Source organism: Lynx canadensis, chromosome F2 (genome assembly GCF_007474595.2).
Source record: "Lynx canadensis isolate LIC74 chromosome F2, mLynCan4.pri.v2, whole genome shotgun sequence".
Lineage (NCBI taxonomy): Eukaryota > Metazoa > Chordata > Mammalia > Carnivora > Felidae > Lynx > Lynx canadensis.
In genome coordinates this window covers 79,811,180-79,823,785 of record NC_044320.2, presented here as the reverse complement: position 1 = coordinate 79,823,785, position 12,606 = coordinate 79,811,180, and the positions used below count along the sequence as shown (strand labels likewise).

Below are 12,606 nucleotides of genomic sequence, written 5' to 3'. Positions count from 1 at the left end.
CTGAACTGTAGATAGGGCTAAACTATTCCATGTTTTCATTGAGCCCCACATGCTCAATGAATTGTGTATCCATATAAACAGGCAAAGCATGGGGTGTTGGAATTAGATTAGCTCTAGGCAAGATTTTTCCACTTCCTAGTTTGATTATTTCATCAGTTTTCTTATATATAACCTAGGAAAGTAAGATTTACCTCATTTCCTCACATGTAAATCACTTAAAAGAGGATAAAGTAGCAACTTTGTTGCATAATTGTGAGGATTAGGTAAGTTAACGCACATAAAACAGGCAATACAGTCCCAGGCACATAATGAGGGCTAAAAAATACTATCTTCAGGAGTGTGAACCATGACAGAATGTACAGATAGATGATAGCAGAGTACAGAGGTCTAAGTTAGGGGCTGCTCCCAAAAAATGTAATTAAGGAAACACGTCTTAAATATGAGGCAGGGTGTTGCAAGATACGTGTGGAGAGCAGAACTTGTAATCAAAGGGGAAATTGTGGGCAAAATTACTAAACTATGAAGGAGAGCATGGTAAGCAAAGACTGTGAGTCATGGGACATGTTGCTTAGGGATGAAGTGGGGCAAGATTTAAGATGAGGTGCAAACTCATAGGCAAAGTGGCTTGGCGAGTTGTGTTGCCATTGATGAAGGGAGGAACGTGAGAAGAAATGTCAGCTTTCAGAGAGGAGTACGATACAAGTTGAATTTGAAGCACGCTCGGCAAAAATTGCTCATACAAACCCCAGTAGGACCAGCTTCAGGGAACGATACATGGATATGGAGTACAGAGGAAACAAGCAAGGCCAGAATGGACTTCACACACTTGGAGATGCTTGGAGTTTCCACTGGACCAATTTATGTCTCTTTGTGCCTAATTACGACATTTACTGCAGTTCTCTGTGGACATATTTGCTGGCCCCCAAAGGTTATGAGTCTCTGCAGGGCAGGGAGTTTGTTTCAAACATCTTAGCAACCCCTGAACTTACTAAGTACCACCCTTGAATAGTGTTTGATAGGAGTTTTAGTGAAGGGATGAGTTCTATCATGGAAAATTTTAGGACGGAAAGAGAGCTAATGGATTCAAGACGGTGAACAGAAGACGAGCCAGTCCGTTCAGACTATGATAATCTGACCCCAGTCTGTTCCTCTAAGGACTGTTTCAGAGATGTGGTAAAGTCTGAAGCCAGATCAGAATAGTGTGAGCAGTAGATGAAAACGTACTGAACTTGCTCTTCAAGAGAAAGAGGGTGGTTCCAAGTATGTACATAGAGCAAGAAAAAAACCAAAGTCGTTCTCCTTTACTTTTTTCACTCAGTGACAGTTGAACATGTCCGTTGACAAGGAGAAGCCAGCGGAGTAGAGATGTGGAGATACAGGAGAGAGGGGGATAAAGATTCATTTCAGGATAATTAATTAATAAGACTGACTTAGGAAGAATGGCATCAAAATCACAGCTTCTCCTCATTCCAACATGGGGCATCCCTTCTCTAAGCATGGCATAGCAGTGACGATGCACAGAACTTCCGTACTGAGGCAAAATGAGAATAAGGTAAAGGAGACAAGGGTAATGGCAACCATACAATATATTGATTGGATATCAGATTGGAAAAAAATGTATGTCTATATAGAGTATCTTTGGTCCAGGGCGCCTGGGTGGATCAGTCCGTTAAGTGTCCAACTCTTGGTTTCAGCTCAAGTCACGATCTTGTGGTTCATGAGTTTGAGCCCCAAGTTGGACTCTGTGCTGACAGACCGGGCCTGCTTGGGATTCTCTCTCTCCCTCTCTCCCTGCCCCTTCCCTGCCTAGGGGCACACACTCTCTCCTTCTCTCAATAAATAAATATTTTTTTTTAAAAAGAATATCTTTGGACTAATTGGAGACATTTAAATATATTAGATATATTAGATAATAATAGATCATATACAATAGTAACGTATTATATAATATGGTGTCCATCTTAAATTGGGAGTGAAGATGATATTGCAAAGATACATGAAAAAAAAGAACATGTCCTTGTTCTTAGAAAAAAAAATATATAGGAAAATTTGGGGGTGAAGTGGCAAGATGTCTATAACCCCAAAATGCTTCAGCAAAAATAATGCCTAAATCAATATCTGGAAAGCAAGAGAGTATTTGTAAATGTGGAAAGTATCAACATCTTGTTAATTTTAGATTAAGAGGATAAAGGTACACATTAGCTATTCTTGTAATATATTGTAAATTTGATTTTTTTTCCAAAATAAAAACTGGAATGATAACTACCTACTATCATTTTAAAGTATAATAGTATAGATTAACATTTCCAAAGTTGAACTAAGAATGTAGGTCACATGTATAATTTTGAAAAACAGCAACAGAAATTGGCTTATGAAAACAATGATACTTAGTTAATTTGCTTATCAGTTATGTTGTTCTTATTTATAACCTTTCACATATGAGCATATATATCATATTTGCATAAATTAATTTTTATAAGATACCATTTGATATTTGAAATGCAAGAAAGATATGGTCACCTATGTGGCTGCCCATCATCAGCTTAAAAAAGTAGTTCCCCTCACTGGTACCTTTCTCCCCAACCCCCCCCCCCCATTAAGATAAACTGATTTGCATTTCGTGTTTATAATCCGGTTAATTTTGTTTATTTGCCACATATAAATAATATAAAACTATCTCTAAGTTTTATCTACATATATGGATCATATATGTGTATGTATACAGATGTAGAGAGATGGTAGGTAGATAGATGATAGATGGATAGGTTTATTTTTTTTTTTTTTAGTGCTTTTTTTCTTCATCTTGGAAGAAGGTTAACATTTTTGCTTTATTTTGATATATTTTTTGTCGCCAAACTCTGAGGTTGCTTTTGAAGTTTTGGAAAGTCTGTACTCTATCTAATTACACTTTCTTTGTAGGGAATCTGTCCCTTATTCCTGAATGCATTGGGGATTTAGGAATCCCTGTCTGTAGTGACCTGTAGTTTCACTCTGTTGTATCCGTGAAGATTTCTTTTTATTTACTTTGCTCAGGAGTCATAGGGACTCTTGAGTATGAGGTTTTGTGCTTTTTTTTTCCAATTCTGACGAATTGTCAGCAATTACTTTTTTTAAATATGGCTATTTCCCAATCTCTCTGTTCTTTCCCTTCAGTAATATTTTTTAGATGGATGTTAGATCATCTCCCTTGATTCTTCATTTTCTTACTTTCTTATATTTCACCGTTTGTCTCTGGAGCGTGGACAGTAAATTCTTGAGTGTTCCTGTCTCTTCATTAACTCTCTCTCTGGTTAGATTTATTCTGCTGTTTAACCTATTTACTGAAATTCTGATTCTGTAGTGATGCTATTCACTCCTTTAAAAAAAAATTATACCTTTTATTTATTTATTTTGAGAGATAGAGAGAAACAGTGCGAGCAGGGGAGGGGCAGAGAGAGAGAGGGAGACACAGAATCCCAAGCAGGCTCCAGGCTCCCAGCTGTCAGCACAGAGCCCGATGTGGGCACCAACTCACGAACAGTGAGATTGTGACCTGAGCGGAAGTTGTACACTCAATCGACTGAGCCACCCAGATGCCCCCGATGTTCACTTCTAAAAGTTCTATTCCATTCCATTTTATATTTTTCATGTAATATTTTGTATCACTGTCATACTTTTGATATATCTTGTTCTATTAGTCATATTAAAAATCCTACCTAGGGGTGCCTGGGTGGCTCAGTCGGTTAAGCGTCTGACTTCGGCTCAGGTCATGATCTCGCAGTTCGTGGGTTCGAGCCCCACCTCAGGCTCTGTGCTGACAGCTCGGAGCCTGGAGCCTGCTTCAGAGTCTGTGTGTCTCTATCTCTCTGTCCCTCCCCTGCTCACGCTCTGTGTCTCTCTGTCTCTCAATAATAAATACACATTAATTTTTTTAAAATTGTAAAATTAAAAAAAATCCTATATATATGGTGTACGTGGAATTCTAGTACCTGCAGTGTTTGTAGATCATACTGCGTTATTTGTCCTATGTTTGTTGATTTGTTATTCTGCTGATGCACTCATTGCGATCTATTTCCTCCTGTATTTTTCCCTGTGACCTCAAGTTTTTTGGCACCCTGTGGGTATTTCTTGGGGTTTGGCACTATAATGTGTTACAAAGACGAAATTTGTATTTCGCATTTGCTTTTGCCAAGTTCCCAAGGATACAAGCAATGAGATGCCCTTCTATTTTTTTATTACAAATTTTTTTTTAATTTATTTTGGGAAGGAGGGAACAAGAACGCAAGTGGGGGAAGGGCAGACAAAAGGGGTGAGAGCGAATCCCAAGCAAGCTCTGTGCTCAGTGCAGAGCATGTTGTGGGGCTCAGTCCCATGAGTGGGAGAACATGACCTGAGCCCATATCAAGAGTTGGACGCATGACTGAGCCACCCAGCTGCCCCGAGATACATTTAAGCTAAATCCTACAATGGGGATTTGAGGCCACACAGGTGGTGTGAACCTCATCTCAAACCCACCTGTGGGGTAAGAAACATTTACACATTTTCAGGAGAATTAGTTTTTAATTCTTTCATCCAGAGCCAAATTCCAAATGAACAAGTTTTCCAGTATCACCCTGTGGGTGGTGGAAGTGTTTTTCATGCTGATACACTATTACAGTGCCATTTCTCACCTTGCCTGGGTCTTGCCAGCCAAGGGCCCAGGGTGAATGCAGTCAGGGCCACTGCTTGTGCAGAGCCTTCTTACCCCTTGATCGACACTTTGTCGTCATTCTAACAACTGAGAAATGTTTTCCCTCTTCCCTTATTGCCCTGGCTACGCTTTGGCACTATTTTTCGTTTGTTTCTTTTATTGTATCCATCATTTTTCGGTATGTTGTCCTGGAGAAAGATTTTAGTATATCTGACTCAAAGGCGTGCCAGACCCAAGATTAGGTGTGTGTGTGTGTGTTTGTGTGTGTGTGCACATGCTTTTTTTTTTTTTTTCATGGAAATCTATTGGCTTTGAAATCAGACACACCTGGTTTGTAATCTCAGCCCCACCATTTGCTAGCTTTGTGACCTATGTGAGTTAATTACCTTCTCTGAATCTTGGTTCCCATGAGGGAAAAAGAGAGAACACCTCATTTCCATAATTCCCTGTGACAGCATTAAATGAGATTGCATCACCTTGGAGGCTGCTAGAGGTGAAAATTAAAGTTGGTTCTCTTCTTCTCACTTTCTGCTTTTTAACTCTTTCCTTATGTTTGTCTCTGTTCCAAAACCTTATCTGAGGTCATCACTGATTCCTGAACCAATACATGAAACACTGATCCAGATATTTGTTCTGTCCTGTGGTTCACTTTGCCTACAAGTTTGAATGATTATCCTGGGTGACCAATTTATACAGTGGCCTTTCTGTATAAAATTAGAGAACAAAACTTGTCACCACAAAAGAAATGTTCTGTGAGTGTGAATGCTTTTTTAAAGACAAAGGAGTTCCATTATTACTGTTTCAAACTGAAGTGTTCTTAATATGATATTGGTAAAAAAGTGTCTAGGGCTATTCTAAAGATTAGAGATTTATGAAGGTTATATTGCTTCCACACAGCTTTATTTTAATTAAATATCTATTACTTCAATGAAAGGGAGGAGAGGAGTATGCGCTAACATGTGGTTTGTTCTGGAAACGGAGTATCACGCAAACCAGATGAAATAGGTCACATTGTGAAAAGAAGGTCTGTATAATTTACGTAATTGCTATTGCTATCCTACATGGCTCAGTACCATAGATTAAAGAGTCAAATTTTTATTATAATTTTCATTTTTGTTAATGGCATATTTGCTATTTTTCTCCATTAGAACTGACTTCTTCTGTTGTACCACAGACAGAAATTTAATGCTGAAAAATTGTGTTTTGTTTTCCTCCATACCCCACTGGAGAGGTACACCAGGAGGCCTTGTGGAAAGTCAGGATATTCATGTTAGCCCACGGATAATGAGACCCCCTTCACTATGGTGTCGGTTGAGACCTCTCGGGGAGCAGTAATGAGACACACTCCGGCCTCCAGCCAGGGTTCTTTCCGTGGAGGCCTGGCGAGCAGCTGGAATCCCACCAATGACCAGCACTAACAAGGAAATTCTCACCGTGAGTGAGAAAAGACCATCAACAGATGCCAGCCCTGAAATGATACAGATGTTACAATTACCCAATAAGGATTATAAAGTAAGCCGTCATAAAATTGCCCTGTGTCTGTTACAAACAGGATTGAAACAAATGAGAAAATAGGAAGTCTCAGCAAAAATGGGCGAGGTAGAACTGGAAATACAATTAAAAAAAAAAAAAAAAACTCAATGGATGGGCTCAACAGCAGAATGGAGAAGACAGAGGGAAACATACATTAACTTGAAGATAGGAAAGTGGAAATTACCCTCTCTGAACAAAAGAGAGAAATTGGACTGAAAAACAAAACAAAACAAAACTATGGGACTCATGGCACTATAACAAAAGGTCTCACATTTATTTTATCAGGGTCTCAGGAAAAAAGAAGGAGTCCAGAACTCAAAGAGTGCTTGAAGAAAATTCACTGAACACCCCCCAAATTTTGTAAAAGATATAAATCTACACATTCAAGAAATGTGGCAGATCTTAAAAGGATAAACCCAAGAAACCCGTGTCAAGACACATACAGTCAAATCCTAAAAACTAAAGACAAAAAAAAAACCTTAAAAGCAGCAAGAAGGGGCGCCTGGGTGGCGCAGTCGGTTAAGCGGCCGACTTCAGCTCAGGTCACGATCTTGCGGTCCGTGAGTTCGAGCCCCGCGTCAGGCTCTGGGCTGATGGCTCAGAGCCTGGAGCCTGTTTCCGATTCTGTGTCTCCCTCTCTCTCTGCCCCTCCCCCCTTCATGCTCTGTCTCTCTCTGTCCCAAAAATAAATAAACATTAAAAAAAAAATTAAAAAAAAAAAAGCAAGAAAAAGTTAACAGCTTAGAAATAGGGGGGAAACAACCTACTGCAAATTACAGTTTATTTTTCCCCAGAAAGAGGTGACAAAATATTTTTCAATGGCTGAAAAGAAGCAACTGTCAACCCAGATTTTTATAGATGTCAAAAATATCAGGAATCAGGGGGAAACTGAGGCATTGTCAGAAGAAGAAGGAAAAAAAAACTAATGAAAATTGTTGCCAGCAGACACATTCCACAGAATGAGGAAAAAGAACTTTATAAGCAGAAAGTAAATGATGAAGAAAGAAACTTAAACATCAAGAGGAAGAAAGAACAATGGAAGGAGTAAAAATATGGGAAGTATAATACGTTTTCCTTCTGTTGAGTTTTCTAAATTATCGGTGAAGGTTCAAGCAAGAATTGCAGCACAGTCTACTGTGGTTCTCATGGACATAGAGGGTGTATTTGAGGCAATTACACTACAAATAAAGCGAGGTAAAGGGACGTAAATGAAGATGGGTTTTTTTCGTCTCCTTTGAACTGGCTAAATATTGGCCCCAGGAGACAGTGATATTACATTTTCATAACGCACTGCCTACTTAGGGCAGAAGCACCAAATATGTTATCCAGAGACACATTCAAAAGCACCATAGGGGTGCATGGGTGTCTCAGTCGGTGAAGCCCCCAACTTCGGCCCAGGTCATGATCTCATGGTTTGTGAGTTCGAGCCCCGCATTCAGCGCTTTGTTGTCAGCACAGAGCCCACTTTGGATCCTCTGTCTCTCTCCTTCTCTGCCCTTTCCCCACTCATTCTCTCCCCTCTCTCTCTTTCTCTCAAAATAAATAAACATTTTTTTTTAAAAAAGCACTGTAGATAAGTCAAAATGTAATTCTAAAACATATCCAAGTATCTACTGGAAATCAGCAAAAGGGAGGGGAGAAACAAAGAACAGAGAGAACAGAGACAATACAAAATAAAATAAAATGCCAGACGTAACATATCAATTATTGGATTGAATTAAATGTAACTGTATTTTATTGATCCAAACTTATAAATTAAAAGGCAGAGATTAGAAGTGTGAATTTAAAAAAAAAGTAAATTGGGGCGCCTGGGTGGCTTAGTCAGTTAAGCGTCCAACCTCAGCTCCGTTCATGATCTTATGGTTTGTGAGTTTGAGTCTTACATCGGGCTCTGTGCTGACAGCTCGGAGCCTGGAGTCTGCTTTGGATTCTGTGTCTCCCTGTCTCTCTGTCTCTCCCCCACTCATGCTCTGTCTCTGTCTCTGTCTCTCTCTCTCAAAAATAAACATTAAAAAACATTAAAAAAAGTAAATGCACGCTATGCTCTTTAGAAGACTTATACTGAGTAAAATGACATAAATAAGTTGAAAATAAAATTATGAAAAAAGGTATAAAGATATACCACTAATGGAACCATTAATTGGAAAAAAAAACAATTTTAAGGTAAAATAGATAGTAGTATCAAAGCCAGTGGACCTTGGAGCAAAGAAAATTATCAGGAGCAGAGGAATACATTACATAATGATAAAAGGATTGATCTATCAAAAATACATAGCAGTCTTTAATGTGCATGGGCCAACCAACAGAACTGCCTAATACATGAATCAAAGAGTGATAGAAATGAAAAAAGAAGTAGAGAAATCCCCAATTATATTTGGAGACTTTGGCATCCCGTCTCAAAAACTGATAGGCCAATTTAACAATCAATTTGAATCCAATAATACCATCAACCAACCAAATCTAATGAACACTTACAGAACATTTAACAGATTATGTACATGTTTAGAGCATGAACAGAGAGCATTTGTCAAGATAGAAAACACCGTGAGCCATAAAACACACATCCAAAAATTTAAAACAATTGAAACACAAAGTGTGTTCTTTGACTATCGTTGAATCAAACTAGAAATCAACACAGAAAGAAGGTAATCTCCAAATACTTGGAAACTAATCACTGAAATTCTAGACAATAATAAGTTAAATATGATGTCTCAAGAGAAATTTAAAAATACTATTAAATTGGGTGAAAATGAAAATATAGCACATCAATTTGTGTGGGATTCAGAAAAAGTAGTATTGATTGAGAGGGAAATAGCATTAAATGCATACGTTAGAAGAGAAGAAAGTCTCACTCAGTAATCTAAGCTTTCACACAGAGGACCTAGAAAAACAAGAGGAAAATAAATAAAAAGCAAGTGGAATGAAGAAAATCATAAAGATAAGAACAGAAATCAATGAAATAAAAACAGATAAAAATCAGTAGAGGAAAAATCAGGAGGGGAAGTAAATATAACAACAACCCAGTTCTTGGAAAGATCAGTAAAATTGACAAACCCCACAGTGACACTGACAAAGAAAATAGATTGAAGATATAGATTCAGTCGCAGACCAACACAATAAAGTAATATCACAGTGAAGCTCATCAGATGAATTTTGTTTTTGGTCTCCCAGTGCATATAAGAGTTATGTAGACGCTAGAGTGTAGTGTCGTAAGTGTGTTATGGTATGCTCTCCTAAAAAAACAATGAACATATGATTTAAAAAATACTTTATTGCTTCAAAATGCTAAACATCATTTGAACTTTCAGCGAGTCATCATCTTTTTCCTGGTGGAGGTTCTTTCCTTAATATTGATGCCAGCTGATCAGAATGGTAGTTACTCAAGGCTGGGTGGCTGTGGCAATTTCTTTAAGGAAGACGACAAGGAAGTGTGCCCCATCGGTGGACTCTTCCTTTCATGCACGAGTTCTCAGGAGCATGTGCTGCCATTTAATAGCATTTTACCCCCAGTAGAACCTCTCGGGAGACGGGAGTCACTTTTCTCAGCCCTGCCACTGCTATATCACCTAAGTTTATGTCATATTCTAAATCTTGCGTCATTTCAACAATCTTCACGGCCTCACTAGGAGTAGATTCCATTTCAAGAAACGATTTTCGTTGCTCATCCATGAGAAGCTACTGTTCATCTGCTCAGGTTTTATCACGAGCTTGCGGCTATTCAGCCACATCTTTGGGCTCCGCCCATAATTCTAGTTCTCTTGCTATTTCTACCACATCTGCTGTTACATCCTGCACTGAAGTCTCCAACCCCTCCACGTCATCCATGAAGGTTGGAATCAACTCCAAACTCTTGTTAGTGTTGATGTTTTGACCTCTTCCTATGAATAACAAATGTTCTTAGTGGCGTCTGGGATGGTGAATCCTTTCAGGAAGGCTTTCAGTTTACTTTGCCCAGATCCATCAGAGGAATCACCATCTGTGGCCACGATAGCCTTACAAAATGTATTTCTTAAATAACAAGCCTTGAACGTCTAATGACCCCTTGATCCATGGGCTGCAGAATGGGTGTTATGTTAGCAGGCATGAAAACAATATTAATCCCATTGTTTTCCATCAGAGCTCATGGGTGACCAAGTACATTGTCAATGAACAGTAATATTTTAAAAGGAATCTTTTATTTATTTTCCCTAAACAATAGGTCTCAACAGCAGGTTTAAAACATTCAACAAGCCGTGTTGCAAACAGATGTGCTGTCATCTAGGCCTTGTTGCTCCATTTCTAGAACACTGATAGAGTAGGTTTAGCATAATTATGAAGGTCCCTAGGATTTTTGGAATAATACGTAAGCATTTGCTTCAACTTAAAGTCACTGGTTGCATTAGAACTTAAAAAAAAGAGTCAGCCTGTCCCCTGGATCTCTGAGCCAGGCATTGACAACTCCTCTCTAGCTATGAAAATCCTAGATGGCGTCTTCTTCCCATATATGGCTGTTTCATCTACATTGAAAATCTGTTGTTTAGTGTAGCCAACTTCAAGCATGAGCTTCGCTAGATCTTCTAGATATCTGCAGCTTTTACCTCAGCACGGGCTGCTTCATCTTGCATTTGTATATTATAGAGACGGTTTCCTTCTTTATTCCTCATAAACCAACCTCTGCTTCAAACTTTTCTTCTGCACCTTCCTCACGTCTCTCACTTCACAGAATTGAAGAGAGTTAGGGTCTTACTCTGAGAATCTTGCAGCTGGTTTGATCTTCTAGCTGAATCTCTAAAACTTTTTCCACGTCAGCAGTAATGTTTCACTTCATTATCATCTGTGTGTTCATGGGAATGGCAGCTCCAATTTCCTTCAGAAACATTTCCTTTGCATTCAGGGCTTGGCTAACGGATGCAGGAGGCCTAGCTTTTGGCCTATGTTGGCTTTCAAAGTGACTTCCTCACTAAGGCTAATCATTTCCGGCTTTTGATTTAAGTTGAGAGACATGTAGCTCTTACTTTCACTTGACCACAGAGAGGCCATGGTAAAGTTAGGAATTGGTTTAATTTCATTATCGTTGTATCTCGGGGAATAGAGAAGCCCCAAGAGAGGGAGAGAGATGGGGGAGCAACTAGTTGGTGAGCAGTCAGAACACACACAATATTCATTGGTTAAATTTACTGTTTTATAGGAGCATGGTGTGGTGCCACAAAATAATGACAATAGTTAACATCAAAGACTGTGATCACAGGATGCCTGGGTGGCCCAGCCCGTTGAGCATCCGACTTCAGCTCAGGTCACGATCTCACAGTTCGTGAGTTCAAGCCCCGCGTCTGGCTTTGTGCTGAAAGCCCAGAGCCTGGAGCCTGATTTGGATTCTGTGTCTCTCCCTCTCTCTGCCCCTCCCCTGCTCATGCTCTGTCTCTCTCTGTCTCCCAAAACTGAAGAAACATTAACAAAAATTGGAAAAATGATTGTGATCACAGATCACCACAAACGTAATAATAATGAAAGAGTGTGAAATACTGTGAGAATTCCCCAAATGGGACACAGAGACATGAGTGAGCAAATGGTGCCTACGACTCGCTTGAGGCAGGGCTGCCACAACCCTTCAAATCGTGACAAAACACAGTGTCCGTGAAGTGCAATAAAGCGAAGTGCAAACAAGGTCTGCCTGTGCTACGAACAACTCTACACACATAAGTTTAACAAAGTAGATCGAGTTGGCTAATCCTTCAAAAAACACAGGCTGTATGAAACTGATTATTTGACAATCAAGGAAATAGAATTTGAAACTGTAATGAAAGAACTTCATTAAAAGAATCTCAGATCTCGGGGCGCCTGGGTGGCTTAGTCGGTTAAGCATCTGACTTTGGCTCAGGTCATGGTCTCGTGGTTCGTGAGTTCAAGCCCCGCGTCAGGCTCTGTGCTACCAGCTCGGAGCCTGGAGCCTGCTTCGGATTCTGTGTCTCCCTCCCTCTCTACCCCTCCCCTGCTCATGCTCTGTGTCTTTCCATCTCTCAATAATAAATAAATGTTAAAAAAATTTTTTTTAAAAAAGAATCTCAGGTCTCAGGTGGTTTTATCAGAGAATTCTACCAATGAATAATTAAAAAAATTCTGTAAGGTCTCCTTCAGAAAAGAGAAGCAGAGGTGATACATGGCATTTCATTTTCCCAACTTAGTCTTCTGATGCCACAGTCAAAGAGACACAGCACACAAATGAAAACTATGGATCAATATCCTTCATAAATATAGACACAAAAATTCTTGAAATATTAGCAAGTACAATTCAACAATATATATAAAACGAATTATACACCATGATCAAGTTGGGTTTATTCTGGGGATAGAAGGTTGATTCAATAGCCAAAGGTCAATCAATGAACTCAATTCATGAGAAATTCCTGGTTTCTCAGAAAACCAGG

General features: G+C 39.2%; 1 protein-coding gene and 1 non-coding gene across 2 annotated transcripts in view; both read left to right on the top strand.

The window, feature by feature from the left end:
* Window positions 1–12,606, top strand: part of SNTG1 (syntrophin gamma 1) — a 310,753-nt gene that overhangs the window by 25,373 nt on the left and 272,774 nt on the right. The window lies entirely within an intron of this gene.
* TRNAR-UCG lies at window positions 3,704–3,788 on the top strand. The gene has a single exon. It is a non-coding gene; the product is annotated as a tRNA-Arg (tRNA).